We start from the raw sequence: 19,919 nt of genomic DNA, 5'->3' as shown, positions 1-19,919 counted from the left end.
CCGTCCGAATATTGTCACCGTATTTTCTCTAAACACCAACAGGGAGGGTTCCCCGGCTCCATCCATTGCATAGAAGCCCGAAACACAAAACGGGGTCCGTTACATAATTCCACACAAAACAAACCAAAATACAGAAAGGAACAGGCTCCTGGTGGTTGTTATAAGAGGACCAGCCACAACTAAACACAGAGCTAACAGACTGAAACCTGGACTACATGCTAGGACCTAGGAATAACTAAAAGACAGGCAAACATTTTTTCAGAAAGCACAAAATACGTAGTGCATCTCGCAGCAAAGAGCAAATAGGAGAGTGCAGCATCTTTCTGCCTAGGCTTTCTTATAAGGAAACCAACTGTGGAGTTGGGTCGAGCCAGCGAACAGCAGCTATTCAGAATAGATGTAGGGCTTGCTAAGCTTCCGCCGTCGAGCTCGATTTGCGATGAGTGCTCGCTGTCAGCAACATGTTCTTTCACCCCCACTCCAAGAGCGCTATACTTCCCAGCAGCATCTGCAGATGTAGCCACGAGTAGAAAACGGAGCTTTAAAACCGGTTCGTAAGGGTCTTTAGTGCCGGTTTCATAACCGGCACTAATTGGTGGGCACTAAAGCCCCCCCTCCCCCCGTGTGGCGTGAGCTCGCGCCCTAGTATGGGGGAACTTTAGTACCGGTTGGTGTTACCAACCGGTACTAAAGGTTTTTTTTTGAAAATTTTGGAAATTTTTTTGATTATTTTTTTTCGATTTTTAATTTTTCTGAATTATTTGGTGATTTAGTCTCTAATCACCTCTCTTAACTGCTCAAGTGTGGACCACTCATTCCAAATCATCTAACTTCCCGACCGGTCACCTATCCCTCTCACTACTCCAGCCCGAGCACGCTTAACTTTCGGGTTCTATTCTCCTTCATTTCCAAGTCTGCACGTGTTGTTTTCCTGATAATAGTAAGATGCCAATCCTATTAACCCTCAGGAGTTTAGCTTGAGCATAAAGTCACACATTTCACTGTTTGAGTTTAAAACTATTATTCTAAAAAACAGTAATTATTTAGTAACACTAATATTTCTTGAATAAGTTTGACCATAGTTTGACCATAGTTTGACCACAGTTTGACCAGATTTGACCAAAATTCAAAAAATTGAAATAATTATTTAGTAACACTAATATTCTTGAATAATTATGTAGTAACATTAATACTTCTTGAATTAGTAGTTTGACCAGATTTAACAAAAAAATTTAAAAAACTTAAATTTGATCATATCTTTTTTTCCTTTTGGAATTTGAGGATTCTAGAAAATTGCAAACAGGCCGTAGGCGGTCTCCATCGAATGCGGATTTTCGTGCTGAATTTTTTGATATATTATACGTTTTTTTCCGACATCGTATGCAAAAGTTATAGCCGTTTTACATTTTCCCTACACTTTTTGCAAAGCATGTCCAAATTTAAGTTTTCAAATTTTCCTAACTAGTAGATGTAGTAATATAACTACCTCACGAAGGATTTTATTTTTTGAAGTTTTTATCATTTTCTTTTGATTTTTTCAGAACTGAAATGACGACACACGGAGGGTAGAGTTTGAAAGTTGTCCTATAGTGCCAGTTTGTGTCACAAACCGGTACTATAGGCTAGACCCCTTTAGTACCGGTTCGTGACACAAACCGGTACTAAAGGTTAGCCCTTTAGTACCGGTTCGTGCCATGAACTGGTACTAAAGGTGATCGTGGGGCCCTAGCCTGACGCCAGCCTGCCATCACCCCTTTAGTATCGGTTCGTGGCACGAACCGGTACTAAAGGTTCAACACGAACCGGCATTAATACATAGTCGTTCGAACCGGCACTAATGGTACCATTAGTGCCGGCTCAAATTCAAACCGGCACTAATGTGCTTCACGTTTGATCCTTTTTCTACTAGTGTGCCAGAACCTATCTGTCCGCTCCTGCATATGATGTTCTTTTAAAAATATGATGTTTGAAGAGCGATCGCCATCTCCTGAGCATTCGTAAGGTCAGCGACCAGATCTTGGTCAAGGAAAACCAAACAACTCAATTAAAGATCATGGCATTCCTGTGTTTCCACAAAGCCCGGAGCACAGCAGCTACAGCAGTATTCAGAGCGTCAAGTATTTTACCAGCAACCCAAAGGGAAGTAACTGACTCTACTGAAACTCCAATTTGCATAGAGAATAAGCAACTGATTTGCTTCCATACAAGTCTAGCTACCAAACAGTCACACAACAGGTGCTGTACACTCTCAGGTTCAGAAAAGAAAAACAAATCAATGGACTTGTTCAAATTTCTCTTCAGCAGGTTATCCCTAGTCATAATTTTAATATAAGAAAGAAGCCAGAGATAAAATGTGGATCCTTGGAGGAACTATTATTTTCCAAACAGAAGGAATAAAGACAGGTGATACTCCTCTCTGCCTCCCCTTAATGAAAGCGTTTTGTTGGATACTAAACAATTTATGAGCATACTTGCTGACTCTAAGGTAGCCCCAAAATAATTCTTGCATCCTCGAGAACCACTTCCATATTGCTCCAATGAAAGACGAAGGTAGCGGTTTCAGGGGGCCAACGGTCGACTAGTGCATTGATCAGACTGGGATCCTTCAAAAATCCGTCCACCATTCGAGCCAGCGATATAAGTTGACCAGCCGTCCAGCTGTTGAAGAATTGTTACAATAAGGCATCAGTCCACTGCCAAAAATAAATAAATAAATAAATATGTGTGTGTGTGTGTGTGAGAGAGAGAGAGAGAGGGAGAGAGAGAAATAAGCGTGCGACATTCTGTTAGAGCATACCTGTCTAGCGTATAATGGTTGATCGATAAACGGACAAGTGGCGCTGCTGATCGGAGTACCAGATGTTCCTGACAGTGCACGTCCTGCGGGTACAAGATGTATAGTTGTGATGCACAGAAGGAATACAAGTATCGTGTACATAGAACGCCTAAATTTTGTTGGCAAAATGGCCATCAAAGATGCAGCCCAACAAGATCAACTACCCCGTGATACTTTTGAAATGCAGACCTTGATCTGTCTTGAGGGCTGCGGCCCATCCAAGTATGGCAATTAACCAAGCACAGTGTTTATCATATGGGTTACTCCTTTTATGATGAGACGAGCAGACCTTACGGTGTATACAAGTATTCCAGGTTAAGAAAACTGTGTTAGTAACATTGCCGAACTAAATGTGATTGTCTTTAAATTTCGCCTGCTACCAGCTGCATAAAAGTCCATTTCTCCGGTGTCTTATACTTCTGTGAAATTATTTTTCCTTCTTTCCTGTTACACTACGAGCAAAATACAAGCTGGGATGTGAGATAGGGAATTTCAAGGCTGAGGAACCAACCTTCCGGAACTTAGACAACTCTTGTTGAATAGTATGTCACATCATCATGCTATTTTTTGGCAGGCAGGAAATTCATGTCGATACTAGCAAGCGGTTACCTGATTCTTTTGTACACACTGGGCGTCGCGTTCAGGGTCCTCTTCAGAAAATTTATTTGCAAGAACACGGTTGTTCTTTCTTTGATTAAGAAATTTCTCAAGCATGGATCACTATCAGACGTACACTCCAGAAATAATCAAGCAGGGGTCACTATTAGACGTGCACCAAGGGTACTTCCTTGTTGGGTCCTATCACTTTTATACAATCTGGCCGGTCAATCAGATGTGCGCATCATTTTTATACCATGTAGCCGGCCACCATAATCCACGGCAACGCACAAGCCCTTTTCCATAACCACCTTCGCTCAAGTACCGTATCTCTCAGTCTCCTATTTCTAACACATACATGACACTATATATGCCACCAAGTACCATCCAACAAACCAGACCAAAGTACAGAGACTTGCCATCCTAGGTTTCATCTACCTCTTCAGTACTGTCATTGCAGTTCGGTGCCTAACCGAAGATGGCCATCCACAAGGCTTTGCTTCTTGCAATCCTTGGTTGCATCTGCCTCGGTGGTACTGTCATTTCAGCTCGTGAGCTGAATGATGACTTGTCGATGGTGGCGAAGCATGAGAATTGGATGGTTCAGTATGGCCGTGTGTTACAAGGCGCGCCGGTTCGAGGTTTTCAAAGCCAACGTCGAATTCATTGAAACACTCAATGGCCAGAATCACAAGTTCTGGCTCGGCGTCAACCAGTTCGCTGATATCACCAATGATGAGTTCAGGACAACCAACACAAACAAGGGGTTGAAATCAAACTCCATGCGAGTTCTTTCTACAGGATTCAAGTATGAGAATTTGAGTTTTGATGCTCTTCCAACAACGATGGACTGGAGGGCTAAGGGGGCTGTCACCCCTATCAAGGATCAAGGCCAGTGTGGTAAGTACACAAAAAATGTGTTGCACAGCATATATGTTTTAATATTTTATTGGATAACACTATAACAACACAATTATTTCTAGGCTGCTGTTGGGCATTTTCTGCCGTTGCCGCGACAGAGGGCATTGTAAAAGTGAAAACCGGCAAGTTAATCTCACTGTCAGAGCAAGAGTTGGTTGACTGTGATGTTCATGGTGAAGTTCAAGGCTGCGAGGGAGGACTCATGCATGGATGATGCAGCCGACGGCAAGTGCAAGGCTGGATCCAACAGTGCTGCAACCATCACCGGCTTTGAGGATGTTCCTATCAATAACGAGGGTTCCCTTATGAAGGCGGTGGCAAACCAACCAGTGTCTATAGCTGTGTACAGAGGCGACATGACATTCCAATTCTACTCTGGCGGGGTGATGACCGCCTCCTGCGGTACTGACTTGGACCATGGAATTGCAGCCACTGGATATGGAAAGACTAGTGATGGCACAAGTTATTGGTTGATGAAGAATTCATGGGGCACAACTTGGGGCGAGAATGGGTACTTGAGAATGGAGAAGGACATTGCAGACAAGAAGGGCATGTGTGGTCTTGCCATGGAGCCTTCATACCCCACCAAATAGGAAGATCACCAAATGCCACCTAATCATACATATGCACAATTCTCTAATAATTAATGTCCCCATGTCCTGTGTATAGTTCATATGTGTCTGTAAGTTGTGTATGATGATGTATCTTATGTCCATACATTGTTATACTTTGTAAATTAATACCGTGTGTGGTATATTATACAATATGTGAAACTTTGATTAAGAATTATGTTGATATATATTCATGAAGCTTTCAAATGTCCAAAACATTTGACTATGTTAAGAGTAAACTCTAAAGGGAATTTTCGTATATATGATATTTATATCGGGTCTTTGGGTATTTATAGGAATGTAATGTCTTAACTGAAAATTGGAGGCATCCTACAGGTGATTTGTATTAATAGAGAATACTACATGCACTGTTTTAAAAGATTCAATCCATTGCAACAAGATTATGAGGAAATTCCAACTTCCCAAAATGGCCTAACGCATGACACCTTATGATAAGGTGATAGGCTATGACAAAGGAGACGCGATTATGTTATCATAAATATGCATACTATGATGTTTATTGAGATCATAGGTTAATCTTTTATGTGTCTTTCCATGTATCTGATCAACTGAGACATTTATGGGTTCTTGTTTTATATACATTTAGGCATTCAGTTTCAACTTTCCGCACGGAATCAAGCTTACAGAATTCCAAGTTCCGCAACAATCAAAATATGTATCCAAAGCAATTTTAGGATGAACAGAAAATCATCTTCTTGCATTAATTAATTATAGGAAAGTATTTTATCATGTGGAACAGTAAGAATATCCGTGGACATAATAAAGTGAAAATTGCTATGAAGTTTTATAGTCTCCATATGATTTGTTTGAATTGATTCTATAACATGTAAATAGTTTTTTCGCATGTTGTTAGTACACTAAAAATTGCACATCCTTCTACATGGTGATAAGATAGCACTTTACTTACAAAAGTAAAATGAAATTTTCTCTAAAAGAATTGTACCACTGGAATCACTGCCTACTTGCTTATCTTGAAGTAAGGTATGCATTGGTATGACTTCTAGTTGACATATATTCCGCAATGAAGTTGGCAATATGTTTATCTGAGCTTCCTCCTTCCTATGTTGCATCCTTGGCCTTTTGCATCCACTTTGCCGATTTTGTTTTGTACTCATCCTTCTATCCTTGTCCCCTTCTGTACTCACACGCCCATGCCCCACGCGCTCTCCGCATACTTTGCTATGGTGGGTTGGTCTGCCCAAAGTGGGATTCCCACAAGAGGAACACCACTAACAACTGCCTCCAACGTCGAGTTCCACCCACAGTGGGCAACAAAGCGACCTACATGTATATTCGTGAATTTAAATCTGAACAGTTGTCCTTATTTTAGTACTTTGTAAAACCTTTTTATATTCTTGTACATAAAAATAAAACAAATGTATTTTGTGTTACCATATCAATAGCCTTGTGTGACAAAACCTCAAGTTGGGGGTAGCACTCAACAATTGATCCATTATTCACACATCTCACCTTGAGTTCTACAGATAACTTGTGTGACTTGTTGGATCTGACAACCCCAAAAAAGGGTTGGGCAAAATTGCATAGTCCATTGTGATTCTCATCCAACTGGGTTGCGTCATAGTTAGAGACGGTCCCATAGGATACAAGCACAATACAGGAAATGTGGTGCTTCTCTACCCAATCCATATACGTTCCATCACCACTGAACAAGTTGAAACCATAAGACTTGTTGGATGATAGGTTGGGCCTATCATCTTAGCTCTCCATGTTAACTCCATGTACTCTGCCTCCTGCTCGGTTGGCAAATTTTGAAAGATCAAATTTCATCTAAAACCGACGAGAAAGAATCAAGTATAGATATGTCATACTCAGAGGAGCGTATTTGTTCGTTCCTACCCATATGAATCGATTCACATGATCAATCTGATGTGACATAATTAATAGTGGAGGGTAGAACACATGTATGTAATGGTTGTGCAGGTACTTGTAGCACATGAGGCCCTTATGCCGCCTCAGACAGTTTAAACTGAATTGCAGTTTGCACCCTCCTTACGATTAGAAATGTGGAACAAAAGATGATAGAGTAGTTGACAATGTCCTCCTTACGCCCTGTCATGTGTCAAACCATGTGTCTACAACGCTAGTGTGGCGCATTACTCCTCTTAAATAAAGAAATAAAATATACAATGTTAATTGACAAAAAGCAATATGTGGTTTCTTGTTATGATATGTATCACTGATGAATGCAGTAAAAATTCACATTTGTAGTTCATTTGTCATGTTTTCCAGTCCGGTGATTCCTGGTTTGCTGAAAGATTCCAGTGACCTCGAGTTGCACAACGCTACATATGAAGTTTGACTAAAAAGGAAAAAATACCCAGTGGAACTTTGGTCTAGGCGCATCCAGATTGAAAAAATACATTTTAAAAATAGCAAAAGAGAATACCGAATAATTCTGTGTGACGAACATGCTCTAGTGTTTTACTCATGTGTAAAGTTTCGAGAAGAAATGACGTGGTCTTCTTGTATGAAAAAAAAAACAAAATCAAATTTACATAAAAGGTGTGACGAACATGCTCTAGTGTTATACTCATGTGTAAAGTTTTGAGAAGAAACGACATGGTCTTCTTGTGTGAAAAAAAACAAAATTAAATTTCCATAAAAGGTACTATTCAAGAGTACATGGAGTTCGACAACAGAAGCAATTGTCACCGGTGTACCTATTGTCGCAATATCATAATGGGCAGACAAATGTAACCGCCCGCCACAAAGTATGTGGAGAGCAGATGGGTAGTCAGCTTGCGTCCATGTCGAAATGAGAAGGACTTGGTGAGAAGGGATGGGATGAAGACGTGCATCAAGGAGGTGATAGGCGGGGAGGAGTACAAGAAGGATGTTTCTAAGTGGATGCAGGAAGGAGAGCGCTCTGATAAGAATATTGCAGATTTTGCAGTGAAGAATTTATCGAACTAAGACAATTTTTAGTCTAGAAAGATCTTCCCAAGTTCCTTAGCCTACACTGAATGTTCGAGTCCTTTGTTCTTAAATCGATCTGTATAATGAAATCAAGTGGTAGCTGAAAACTAGTACTTGTGAAATAGAGTTACTTTTGTTGTAAAATCAAGCAGTTGCTAGAAACTACTTGTTGGAGATAGGAAGGAGCAAAATGAGATCATCTGATTCAGTATAGCAATGCTGTGGGATCCAGACTTTTGAAGCCTGAATTTGGGATTTTCTCACGTGTACCTAGCAGAGCATATATGAACATAAAAAATAAGCTCATTTTGGTTTAGAGAATCATGCAGGTCATTCATATGTTGCTAGCAGACGTCAAAGGATTCATATGCAAAGTAATGGATCCTCAATACCAAAAATATTTTACATTGCACATCGGTACGCTTCTTCTTTGCTTATGTCAAGAATCAGTGCAATGTAAAATTATAAATCAAGGAAATTTTCTAACAAAATGATAAAAGGTATAAGAGTACCACAGGTAACAATATTTTTTTAATAACTGATGTAGTCTAATAATATTGATAAGCTCAATCAAACATGCAGGGAAGGCCAAAAATGAAATGGTACCGGTGTTTCAAGCTATATTGGCCAAAGATATTTAACCATGAAGTTCAAAGACATGTATAATCAAAACAATGCATGCCTAAAGACCATTGTTCTGATGATAATTGATCTGCATGATGATTAGGAGGACATGATCCACAAAATACATATAAAACATGCTGCCGCAATCAAAAAGTTTTAAGGAGCATATACTATGGGAAACTGATGACACAGGTAAAGCGGCAAGCAAGCTAACGTTAGTCCATAGTATTTCTGACTCTCACCAAACATCGGACCACGAATTTAACATAAAATCTGCAACGTAATACCACCAAAGTCAGGTGCCAAAAGAAGCAGATACCAAAAAAACTCCATTGCCCCACACAGGCCCGAGCCCATGGGGGTGCAACCTGTGCGCCGGCACAGGGCCCCCAGTTTTTAGGGGCCTCAGATTTTGTACGCACGGCTAGGCAAAGTCCAATTGGCTGGGTCTTTTATCCTTTGTACACGAGCCTCCTTCCGTCTTTCCTCTGGGTGAAACAGGCCCCGATTGGGACGTGCGGCTCATCCAGCGATCGATCTGCCTTCTCTCCAGAAAAGCGATCGATCTGCCTAAGAAAAATAAAATCCAGCGATCCATTGAGACGAACAAAGCCAATCTATTAATTTTCTCCTCCGGCGGCCGAGTTAAGCTAAATTACAGGTTATATCCATTCTTCGGTCTCCTCCTTACATCAGGAGAGCAGGACCACGAACGGCAGCGAGGCAGGGAGGACATGAAGGAATGGAAGGTTCAAGCCATCTTCCGATCTCCAATTTCTTAAGCATCGTCGCTTTGATAACCGGCGATCACGTGAGGCCTTGATTGTGAGTTGCAATTTACGTCCGCTATTTAGTTCTGCAAAATTCTTCTAGCTATTTATTTTTTTCATCTATTAGGCGTCTCGTATTGCAAGATCCAAGTCATGTCTTTGATTAGAAAACATGAATCTGGTTACCAAAAGCGTAGAAAGAAACAAAAAAAATCAAAGATTTAGTGAGGTAAGGCCCATTTTCGAGTTTGGCACAGGGCCTCGGATTTTGCCGGCTCGGCCCTGGCCCCACAGATATTAAGCTATGTTGCGAACCTCCACCATTGTGAAAGGGTCCTCAAAGGAGTAATCAGTTCCTTTCTTGAAGCTCCAGGGCTTGCCTCCTTCAGGACATGTGCTCCCGAGAAGCAACATTTGGCAGGATCTACTGGCCATCTTGTTAGAAGCTTTCTCCAATTTAGAAGTCGCCTCATCCATCGAGAATGACGTGAAGCTCGGGTTAGCCATGGAGATGGACACAGTCCTCAGTGCCCTCGCACTCTAGAAGGACTTGAGAAAGGCAACCTCCCCGAGCTCCCCTCAGAATTCTCTGTAAGAGAACACCTTGATGCACGACTTGATGCATTCAGTGGGCTTGGCCAGCTTCCAAAAGTTGAGGTTCAGCCTGGCACTGTCAGCTTCATAATCACATTTTTCGGACTGCAGGAAAAAAGCACTTCAATCACTCACAGTTCAGCTTCAATGAATCATGCTGAGTATATAATACCAATACATGCGATGCAAATTAATACTCCCTCCGTTTCATAATTCTTGTCATGATTGGGGGTTTAGTTCAAATTTGAACTAAAACCACGACAAAAATTATGAAACAGAGGGAGTACCACGTAGTGCTTCAGGTTAATTGAAAAGCGGCAGATATTGTGCAGTGAAACAAACATCATAACATGCATACATAAATGTTGGTTCTAATATATGGGAGAGATATGACATGCCAATGCTTTCCATGCATGAAGCTAGACGGAGTACCAACAACAACTAAGGCGGGCCTCATGATTACAGTTCATGCATAACAATTACGAAGTGAGGCAACACATTCGAGCCGCAGTGTAGCTCCCCTAACACGTGCAAAATTTACCAAATACATTCTTCAAGAAGAATTTTCATGACACCTTCTTTGTAATTAGTTAATCAGACATAATTGGCTGATAAAATGCGGCATAGAAACAAAGCAACAATATGATATTATGGCATGCAACACAGACCTCCAACAAACTGGTGGCAGCAATGTGCAACCCAGTTTCATACCAAATGTCACAACTTACTGAAATTAACATGCAATCCGAGCATTATCATTTGGTACTCTATTCTCCATGGCTAAGAATAAATAGAAGCCTGACCAGAACTTTGTAGTAATTAGTGAGTCGGACATGACTAATTGCAGATGTAGTCTAGTAGCAATGCATTAAGCTGGCATTACGGTAATACCACGCAATTCACCAGCAAACTATAGGCAGGAATAGGAATGTGCAAGGTAATTATATATAAGTTTCATGAGTCTGAAACAAGCACTGCATGCCACTTGCAACATTCGCAGCAGAAATACAGGTCCTGAAGGGGGAGAATGCCTTCCTAAAGTTGGTGTAGTTGAGTAGAGAAAACCTGATTGCTGATAATAAATGGAACGCTTGGCATTTAAATTACAACTGATTAAAGATGTAACATATCATTTATGTTTGATTAAATAAACATAGGAATCACATTTCACAAGAAAAGAAACCAGAAGCACTCTGATGATCATTGACTGGATAGAGCAATGCAAATCAATGATCATTACTTTCACACATGAAATTAATTAGGAGAAAGTAACAACTACCAGTAGCCAACTACCAAGTAAGAAGTAACACGCATGAAAGATCAGAAATTGATATGATGTATGCACTATGCAGTCTCTCATGTTTGTTATTCGCATATAACAAGTTACAGAGTATCTCCAAAGATCTCATTCAACTATGCATGTGCTTGCTACCATTGTCGATCGCAACTAAAACATGGTCCGGTCAATCAATGTTGTTGCTGAAGAAATCAAACACATATTCTCCATTGATGAAAATTCTGTAAGATGGGGGCCCTGACAGGTGCATAGTTTACCAAATATAGCCATGATGGAGGTCCTAACCATGTGCATATTTTGTGAAATGTGTTCTTTAACACAAAATTCCAGATGTGAACCATGAAAAATATCTTGCTATTAAATATTAATTAACCATAAAGAAGTACCTGATATGACACCGTTTAGAGTAATATGATAAACTACACATGCCTCCAAAAAATTGTAGGTAGCAATGTGTTGGTTTGTCATGTGTAAATTCCGTAAGTCCGAAAGGAGCACTGCATGCCACTTACAACATCAACAACATGAATATTGCCAAGTAGTATGATATATGACCACGGTGAGAGATGCTATAACAATGGATTAAGAAGGAAAGCATTGACATCAGGAGAATTGCATAGTACATTATCTACAATTAATTAATCAAAAGCTTAAACCACACCATCTGCAGTGAACAAAATCTGTTGCTACAAATGGAATTCGCTATGAATGTAAGCAAAACATGAAATGGAAAGAAAAATATAGTAATGTGCAGTGCCTTCAAATTGGGAAAGCAGCCGAGGAAGGAGAGAACCATCTTTCCATCGGTGTGGTTTCCGAAACGCACATTCAGACTCAGGATCTTGACGCTGGTTGCCATGGTGCTTGGGCTCGCCTTCATCCCGCCCTGCAGGAAAGAACCCAAATTAACAAAAAACAAAAAAATCTAATATTTAGTCATGGACCTCCATGAGCTGGACATTTTGCTAACTGAACAAAAAATGTTAGAATGCCAACAGGGGATGTATGTACCATGAAGATGCCGTCTCGGATCTCTAGGATGGTGCTCCCCGGTTCCAAGATTCCTATTGCGTGCAGCTTGGGAGCATCACCAATCCTCACCATGGTGGACAAGCCACCGGCATTGCTCCGAAAATCCTCCAGGATGAGCCACTCGAGGCGAGGAGCCTTTACCATCGCGATGTCCTCCAGGACGGAGCCGCAAATTTGGACGCACCGGAGGCTGTGGCCGACGAGGCGAAGGTGCAACCCCTTGTTGCATCCATGGATGTTGAGGGTCTCCGGGACGGGGCTCTTGGTGACGACCAAGTCGATGTCCCCGTCTTCCATGATGACGCTGCAGATGCCGAGCTCCCGGAGATGGGGGAAGGAGGTGTGGCGCAGCAACCTGGCCACGTCCGGGAACTTCCAGAGGCTGATGTAGAGGCAGGTGAGGGTGGTGACGGTGAAGAGCGCCACCGGGAGGGGCACGTCTGATAAGTCTCCGTCGTATCTATAATTTTTGATTGTTGCATGCCAATATTATATCACTTTCACATACTTTTGGCAACTTTTTATATGATTTATTGGACTAACCTATTGATCTAGTGTCCAGTGCCAGTCCTGTTTTCTGTATGTTTTTTGTATTGCAGAGTATCCATATCAAACGAAGTCCAAATGCAATAGAATTTCACAGAGAATTATTTTGAAATATATGTGATTTTTGGGAGTTGGAATCACCGGATGGAGGCCCGTGGTGGGCACAACCCACCAGGGCGCGCCAGAGGAGCCAGGCGTGCCGTGGTGGGTTGTTCTCACCTCGTACGTCAGTTGGACCTCTACTTCGGGCGCAAGGAAGCTTATATCCAGAAAAAATCATGTTAAAACCTTAGCGCAATCAGAGTTACGAATCTCCGGGAATATAAGAAACGGTTTTCGGCTAGATCTGGGGAACGCGAAACATAAGAGAACGGAGAGGGAGATCCAATCTTGGAGGGGATCCCGCCCCTCCGCCATGCTACCTCTTGAGCATGCGTTGGTTTTCCCCGAAGAGGAAGGGATGATGCAGCAAAGTAGCGTAAGTATTTCCCTCAGTTTTTGAGAACCAAGGTATCAATCCAGTAGGAGGCTACGCGTTAGTCCCTCATACCTGCACAAAACAGATAAATCCTCGCAGCCAACACAAATAGGGGTTGTCAATCCCTACTTGGCCACTTACGAGAGTGAGATCTGATAGATATGATAAGATAATATTTTTGGTATTTTTATGGTAAAGATGCAAAGTAAAATAAAAGCAAAGTAAAAGCAAAAGGAAATAACTAAGTATTGATAGATTAATATGATGAAGATAGACCCGAGGGCCATAGGTTTCACTTGTGGCTTCTCTCGAGAGCATACGTATTCTATGGTGGGTAAATAAATTACTGTTGAGGAATTGACAGAATTGAGCATAGTTGTGAGAATATCTAGGTATGATCATGTATATAGGCATCATGTCTGAGACAAGTAGACCGACTCCTGCCTGCATCTACTACTATTACTCCACTCATCGACCGCTATCCAGCATGCATCTAGAGTATTAAGTTAATGAAAACAAAGTAATGCCTTAAGCAAGATGACATGATGTAGAGGGATAAACTCATGCAATATGATGAAAATCCCATCTTGTTATCCTCAATGGCAAAAATACAATACGTGCCTTGCTGCCCCTACTGTCACTGGGAAAGGACACCCCAAGATTGAACCCAAAGCTAAGCACTTCTGCCATTGCAAGAAAGATCAATCTAGTAGGCCAAACCAAACTGATAATTTGAAGAGACTTACAAAGATAACCAATCATAGATAAAAGAATTCAGAGAAGATTCAAATATTGTTCATAGAGAGACTTGATCATAAACCCATAATTCATCGGTCTCAACAAACACACCACAAAAAGAAGATTACATTGAATAGATCTCCACAAGAGAGGGGGAGAACTTTGTATTGAGATCCAAAAAGAGAGAAGAAGCCATCAAGCTACTAACTACGGACCCATAGGTCTGAAGTAAACTACTCACACTTCATCGGAGGGGCTATGGTGTTGATGTACAAGCCATCCGTGACCGATTCCCCCTCCAGCGGAGCTCCGGAACAGGCCCCAAGATGGGATCTCCTGGATACAAAAAGTTGCGGCGGTGGAATTAGGGTTTTGGCTCCGTATCTGATCGTTTGGGGGTACGTAGGTATATATAGGAGGAAGGAGTACGTCGGTGGAGGAACAGGGGGCCCACGAGGATGGAGGGTGCGCCTGGTGGGGGTGGGCGCGCCCCCTACCTCGTGGCTTCCTCTTTTGTGTCTTGACGTAGGGTCCAAGTCTCCTGGGTTTTGTTCGTTGAGAAAATCACGTTCCCGAAGGTTTCATTCCGTTTGGACTCCATTTGATATTCCTTTTCTTCGAAACCCTAAAACAGGCAAAAAATAGCAATTCTAGGCTGGGCCTCCGATTAATAGGTTAGTCCCAAAAATAATATAAAAGTGGATAATAAAGCCCAATAATGTCCAAAGCAGTAATAATATGGCATGAAGCAATCAAAAATTATAGATACGTTGGAGACGTATCAAGCATCCCCAAGCTTAATTCCTGCTCGTCCTCGAGTAGGTAAATGATAAAAACAGAATTTTTGATGCGGAGTGCTACTTGGCATAATTTCAATGTAATTCTTCTTAATTGTGATATGAATATTTGTTGGGGAACGTAGTAATAATTCAAAATTTCCCTACATGTCACCAAGATCAATCTAGGAGATGCTAGCAACGAGAGAGAGAGGGAGTGCATCTTCATACACTTGAAGATCGCTAAGCAGAAGCGTTACAAAGAACGCGGTTGATGGAGTTGTACTCGTGGCGATTCAAATCGTGGAAGATCCGATCTAGCGCCAAACGGACGACGCCTCTGCGTTCAACACATACAGCCCGGGGACGTCTCCTCCTTCTTGATCCAGCAAGGGGAGAGGAGAAGTTGAGGGAGAACTCCAGCAACACGACGGCATGGTGGCGATGGAGCTCGTGGTTCTCCGGCAGGGCTTCGCCAAGCACTGCGGAAGAGGAGGAGGAGTTGGAGGAGGAGAGGGCTGCGCCAGGGAAGGGGGTGCGGCTGCGCCCTCTCTCCCTCACTATATATAGGGGGAAGGGTGGAGGAGATGCCCTAGGGTTCCCTAGGGGAGGGGTGGCGGCCACAGGGGAAACCCTAGATGGGTTTGGGCGCCCCCACCCCTAGGAAACTTGCCCCCCAAGCCGAGAGGGGTGGCTGCCCTAGGGGAGGCGCCCCCACCTCTCCACGTTACGTGAGATGGGGTGGGAGGGGCGCACAACCCCTTAGTGGGCTGATGTGCCCCCTACCCTTGGCCCATAAGGCCCCCCAATGCTTGTCGGGGCCTCCAAAACACCTTTCGGTCACGCTGGTCGTCACCCGGTACTCCCAGAACAATTCCGGACTCCAATAACCTTCGTCCAATATATCGATCTTCACCTCCAGACCATTCCGGAGTTCCTCGTCACGTCCTGGATCTCATCCAGGACTCCAACAACCTTCGGTAACCACATACTATTTTCCATAACAAATCTAGTGTCACCGAACCTTAAGTGTGTAGACCCTACGGGTTCGGGAACCATGCAGACATGACCGACACATCTCTCCGACCAATAACCAATAGCGGGATCTGGATACCCATATTGGCTCCCACATGTTCCACGGTGATCTCATCGGATGAACCACGATGTCAAGGATTCAATCAATCCCGTATACAATTCCCTTTGTCTATCGGTATGTTACTTGCCCAAGATTCGATTGTCGGTATACCCATACCTCGTTCAATCTCATTATCGGCAAGTCCCTTTACTCGTTCCGTAACGCATGATCCCATGGCTAACTTTCCCGGTTATGCCCTGTTCTGCGGATGGTGTACAAGTGGAAAGATGCCTTGCCCAGTGTGCATGCAGGCCTTAATTTTCATTTGGCTGAAGAAGGGTGGCAAGTATGTTGCATTTGACCTGCATCGACAGTTCCTCCCTCCAGACCATCCTGATAGGGAAGACAAGAAGAACTTCACAAAAGGCAAATTTGTCCATGAAGTAAACGAGATTCCAACGTTTTCTGGTGCGGATGTGCTTGCTCAGCTGAAAGCTCTTAAGCCTGCCGGTGAAGGGAAAGGCAAAGGTAAAGGCAAAGGCAAAGCCACAGGCGAAGACGAGGGCGAGGGCAAAGGAGAAGGTAAAGGGGAAAAATTGAAGGATATGGTGAGACGCACAACTGGACTCACATTACCCCCTTCACGCAGCTTCCCTATTTTAAGGACCTCAAACTTCCATACAACATAGACGTGATGCACACCGAAAAGAATGTCGCAGAGTCCCTTTTTCATACGATCCTCAACATTCCTGATAAGACAAAGGATAATGTTAATGCTAGAGTTGATCAATAGAATATTTATGATAGACCACGTCTACACATGCAGCCTCCCACTGGCAGTCGAAAATCTTGGTTCAATCCAGATGCTGACTTCGTACTTAAAAAGGATCATAAGATGGAGGCATTCAAGTGGCTGAAACACATCGTGAAGTTCACTGATGGTTATGCGTCGAATATAAGTAAGGGGGTCAATCTTTCAACGGGCAGAGTGACCGGGCTCAAGAGTCATGACTATCGTGTATGGATTGAGCGGATTATGCCGGTGATGGTTCGGGGCTATGTTCCCGAGCGTGTCTGGCGTGTGCTTGCGGAGTTAAGCCATTTCTTCCGCACGCTTTGTGCTAAAGAAGTATGTCCTGAGAAGATAAAAGAAATGCATAAGAAGGCGCCGGAGTTGATATGCAAGCTAGAGAAGATCTTCCCGCCAGGCTTCTTTACTCCGATGACACATCTCATTTTGCACCTCTCGGACGAGGTATTGTTGGGGGGGCCTGTGCAGAATCATTGGCAGTACGGCCCTGAGAGACAGAACAAGCATCTGAGACAGAAATGTGGAAACAAAGCTAAGATTGAAGCTTCCATAGCTGAGGCAGTTATCCTAGAGGATGTGGCAGACCTCAGGACAGCCTACTATCCGGACCATGTTCCCACGTTGCATAATAAGGTGTCTCGATACAATACAGAAGAACCCAAGTATAAACCAAAGTTGCCTCTATTCATCGGGCAAGGTGGTAGGGCTGGATGCTCGAAACCTTATCTCATGCCACGAGATGAGTGGGAGGATTTCATGTTCTATATCTTGCACAACATCAAGGAAGTTGAGGATGAGTGGATGAGGTAATACCTTTGCACCATTCTTTTAGTCAATTTGTCATGTTCACTTTGCCTAGTTCTTATACCGCTGTTCTTATTGTAGTCGATTCGTTGAAGAATGGACGGGAATGCTGCCTCCTACTGAAGCGGAGGCACTTGCTCTTCTCCGAAAGGGTGCTGATGGAAGGAAAATTTTCGTTGCGTGGTTCATGGAGAAAGTAATTTTTCACACTTCCCTATTACCTATTTCAATTAAACTCATGCACCCTATAATTTCAATTAAACTCATGCACCCTATAATTTCAATTAAACTTGTAGGGAAATGATCCGACCAAATCAATGGATGAAAAATTGAGATGGGTTTCCATGGGTTTTGACCCTGTTGTCATGACATGCCAAAAGTATGATGTGAATGGGTATCGCTTCCATACAGAGGAGCACCAGAACAGTCGGCCTGATCCCAAAACCATAAATACTGGAGTCTTCACTGAAGGAGATAATAAAGTAGATTACTACGGAAGGGTAGGAAAAATATACGAGCTTACATTCAAACGTGGCCGCGAACACCTAAGTCTCACTATGTTCAAATGCCGATGGTTCGACCCCAAAAAGGGTCTGAGACATACGCCTTCTGTTGGTTTAGTTGAAGTTAAACCATCAACCGTCTATGCCGGAGCTGATCTCTTTATCGCCGCTACCCAGGCCACACAAGTATATTATCTGCCTTACCCATGCCAGAAAGAGTACCTAAAGGGTTGGGAAGTTGTGTTCAAGGTGTCGCCGCATGGTAAGCTACCGGACCCGAACGATGATGATTACTACAACATAAACCCCATGACATACGAGGGAGTGTTCTATCAAGAGGAACATGATGACGTGGTCCGAAACAACGAGGATGATAACTTGGGTTATGTTGACCTGGACCCAAACGACGACGATGCACAGATTGATGGTGAGGCAGTTGTGAATCAAAGAGACATAATTATGCTTGAAAAGTTAAATGAAGACGCTGACGATGAGGAAGAGCCTCCACCTCCGTCAGACAACGAAGATGATATGTGTGATAGTGATGATGAGACCGGTCCACAAATAGATTACAATAGTGATGATTCATATGGGTTCTAGAAAATGTAAGTTCTTTTAATGATCATTACAATAGTATGCTTAATGTGCTCTTCTGGTATTAATGTTTTTCCTATATGCTTGTTTAATTGATATCCTTACTAATTGTTTATTCTCTTCTCAATGCAGGTTTGCTAATCATGGGCAAGTCGAGCGGCGCCAGTTTCCTCAGTAAATTCAAAGGACTTACTCGGAGTGGACAAGCCCACAAGGTTCCCTCCCGACTACGCGAGGATGACACCTCACAGGGAGGTGGAGGGGTCGGGGGAGGAGACCCTAGAGGAGGAGGCGGTGGGGGGAGAGCCCCTAGAGGAGGAGGAGGTGGGGGGAGAGGCAGCAGGGGCAAAAAACTCCGGGCCGTGTCCGAAATAGGAGGGTCTTCTTCGATGCCCTCCTATACAGAGGCACCTTCTGAGTCTGAGGAGGAGGAGTATGTTCCTGATGGCGAGGAGGAGGAGGGTGAGGAGGAGGAGGGCGAGGAGGAGGAGGGCGAGGAGGAGGGGGGCGAGGAGGAGGGTGAGGAGGAGGGCGAGGAGGGTGGAAGGGATGTTGATCCCGAGTTGTGGGGTGACTTGCCACCGGGTGCTCCGCAGGGGTGGCTGCGTGGTAATGTCGGACTACCTACACCACCTTCTATCGAGGAGCACAAGTGGCTCATTGAACCTGTGGGGACAGAGTAAGTGCCTCTCGATCATATTTTCAACACATGACAACATTTTCTTATTGTACACATGGCAATCATTTGATTCTTTTGCAGAAACTGGATCCTTCGCGGAAAGGGCCGTAAACCGAACGGTCTTATCACTGTCCTATTGAAGGAGTTTTGGCCTGGCCTATTCTGCCCGTGGCCAGACAGGGATCCGCAGCTGCGGGTTTTGGCCACGAGCTAGGCCCACTACGACGCTTGCAGCAACGCGGAGTACGGGACGGCCGCTAAGGCCGTGATCACCAAATTTTGGGTAAGTTCTCTTCTGAATCACTTGTCTTCAGTTTCGTTCATAGTTTATCATTGAATCACTCAACTCATTCCTTGTTTGCTTCTGGTTTATGCATGATTGCAGCAACTCTATAGAGTTCTTGACGAGCACAAGGCCAGAGCCGACGTGGTCTTGCTTGCGGCTGCGAAGAAGAAAGCTCATCAGTTGCAGTACGAGGTGCGCTGGGTTGCCGTCTCGCAGTACTACCACATCTACCTGCAACAAAAGATGACCAAAACTCAAGCGCAGAGGCAACGACTTACCTTGAACAGGGAGCAGTTCATGATGGTAACTATTACTAACTTATGATTGTTTCAAGCAGTCAACTATATGTTTCGTGCTCACATGTCATGATTCCAAAATTTGCATAGGTT

At 43.3% G+C, this 19,919-nt stretch overlaps 2 pseudogenes; one reads left to right on the top strand and one right to left on the bottom strand.

Moving 5' to 3' along the window:
* Nucleotides 1–3,911: 3,911 nt before the first annotated feature.
* On the top strand, nt 3,912–4,947 carry LOC123191403 (senescence-specific cysteine protease SAG39-like; annotated as a pseudogene).
* A 4,667-nt stretch (nt 4,948–9,614) lies between these two features.
* The window catches only part of LOC123191402 (uncharacterized), a 16,001-nt pseudogene continuing 5,696 nt past the window's right edge, over nt 9,615–19,919 (bottom strand).

This window comes from Triticum aestivum, chromosome 2A (genome assembly GCF_018294505.1).
Source record: "Triticum aestivum cultivar Chinese Spring chromosome 2A, IWGSC CS RefSeq v2.1, whole genome shotgun sequence".
Lineage (NCBI taxonomy): Eukaryota > Viridiplantae > Streptophyta > Magnoliopsida > Poales > Poaceae > Triticum > Triticum aestivum.
This window is presented reverse-complemented; position numbering and strand designations above follow the sequence as displayed.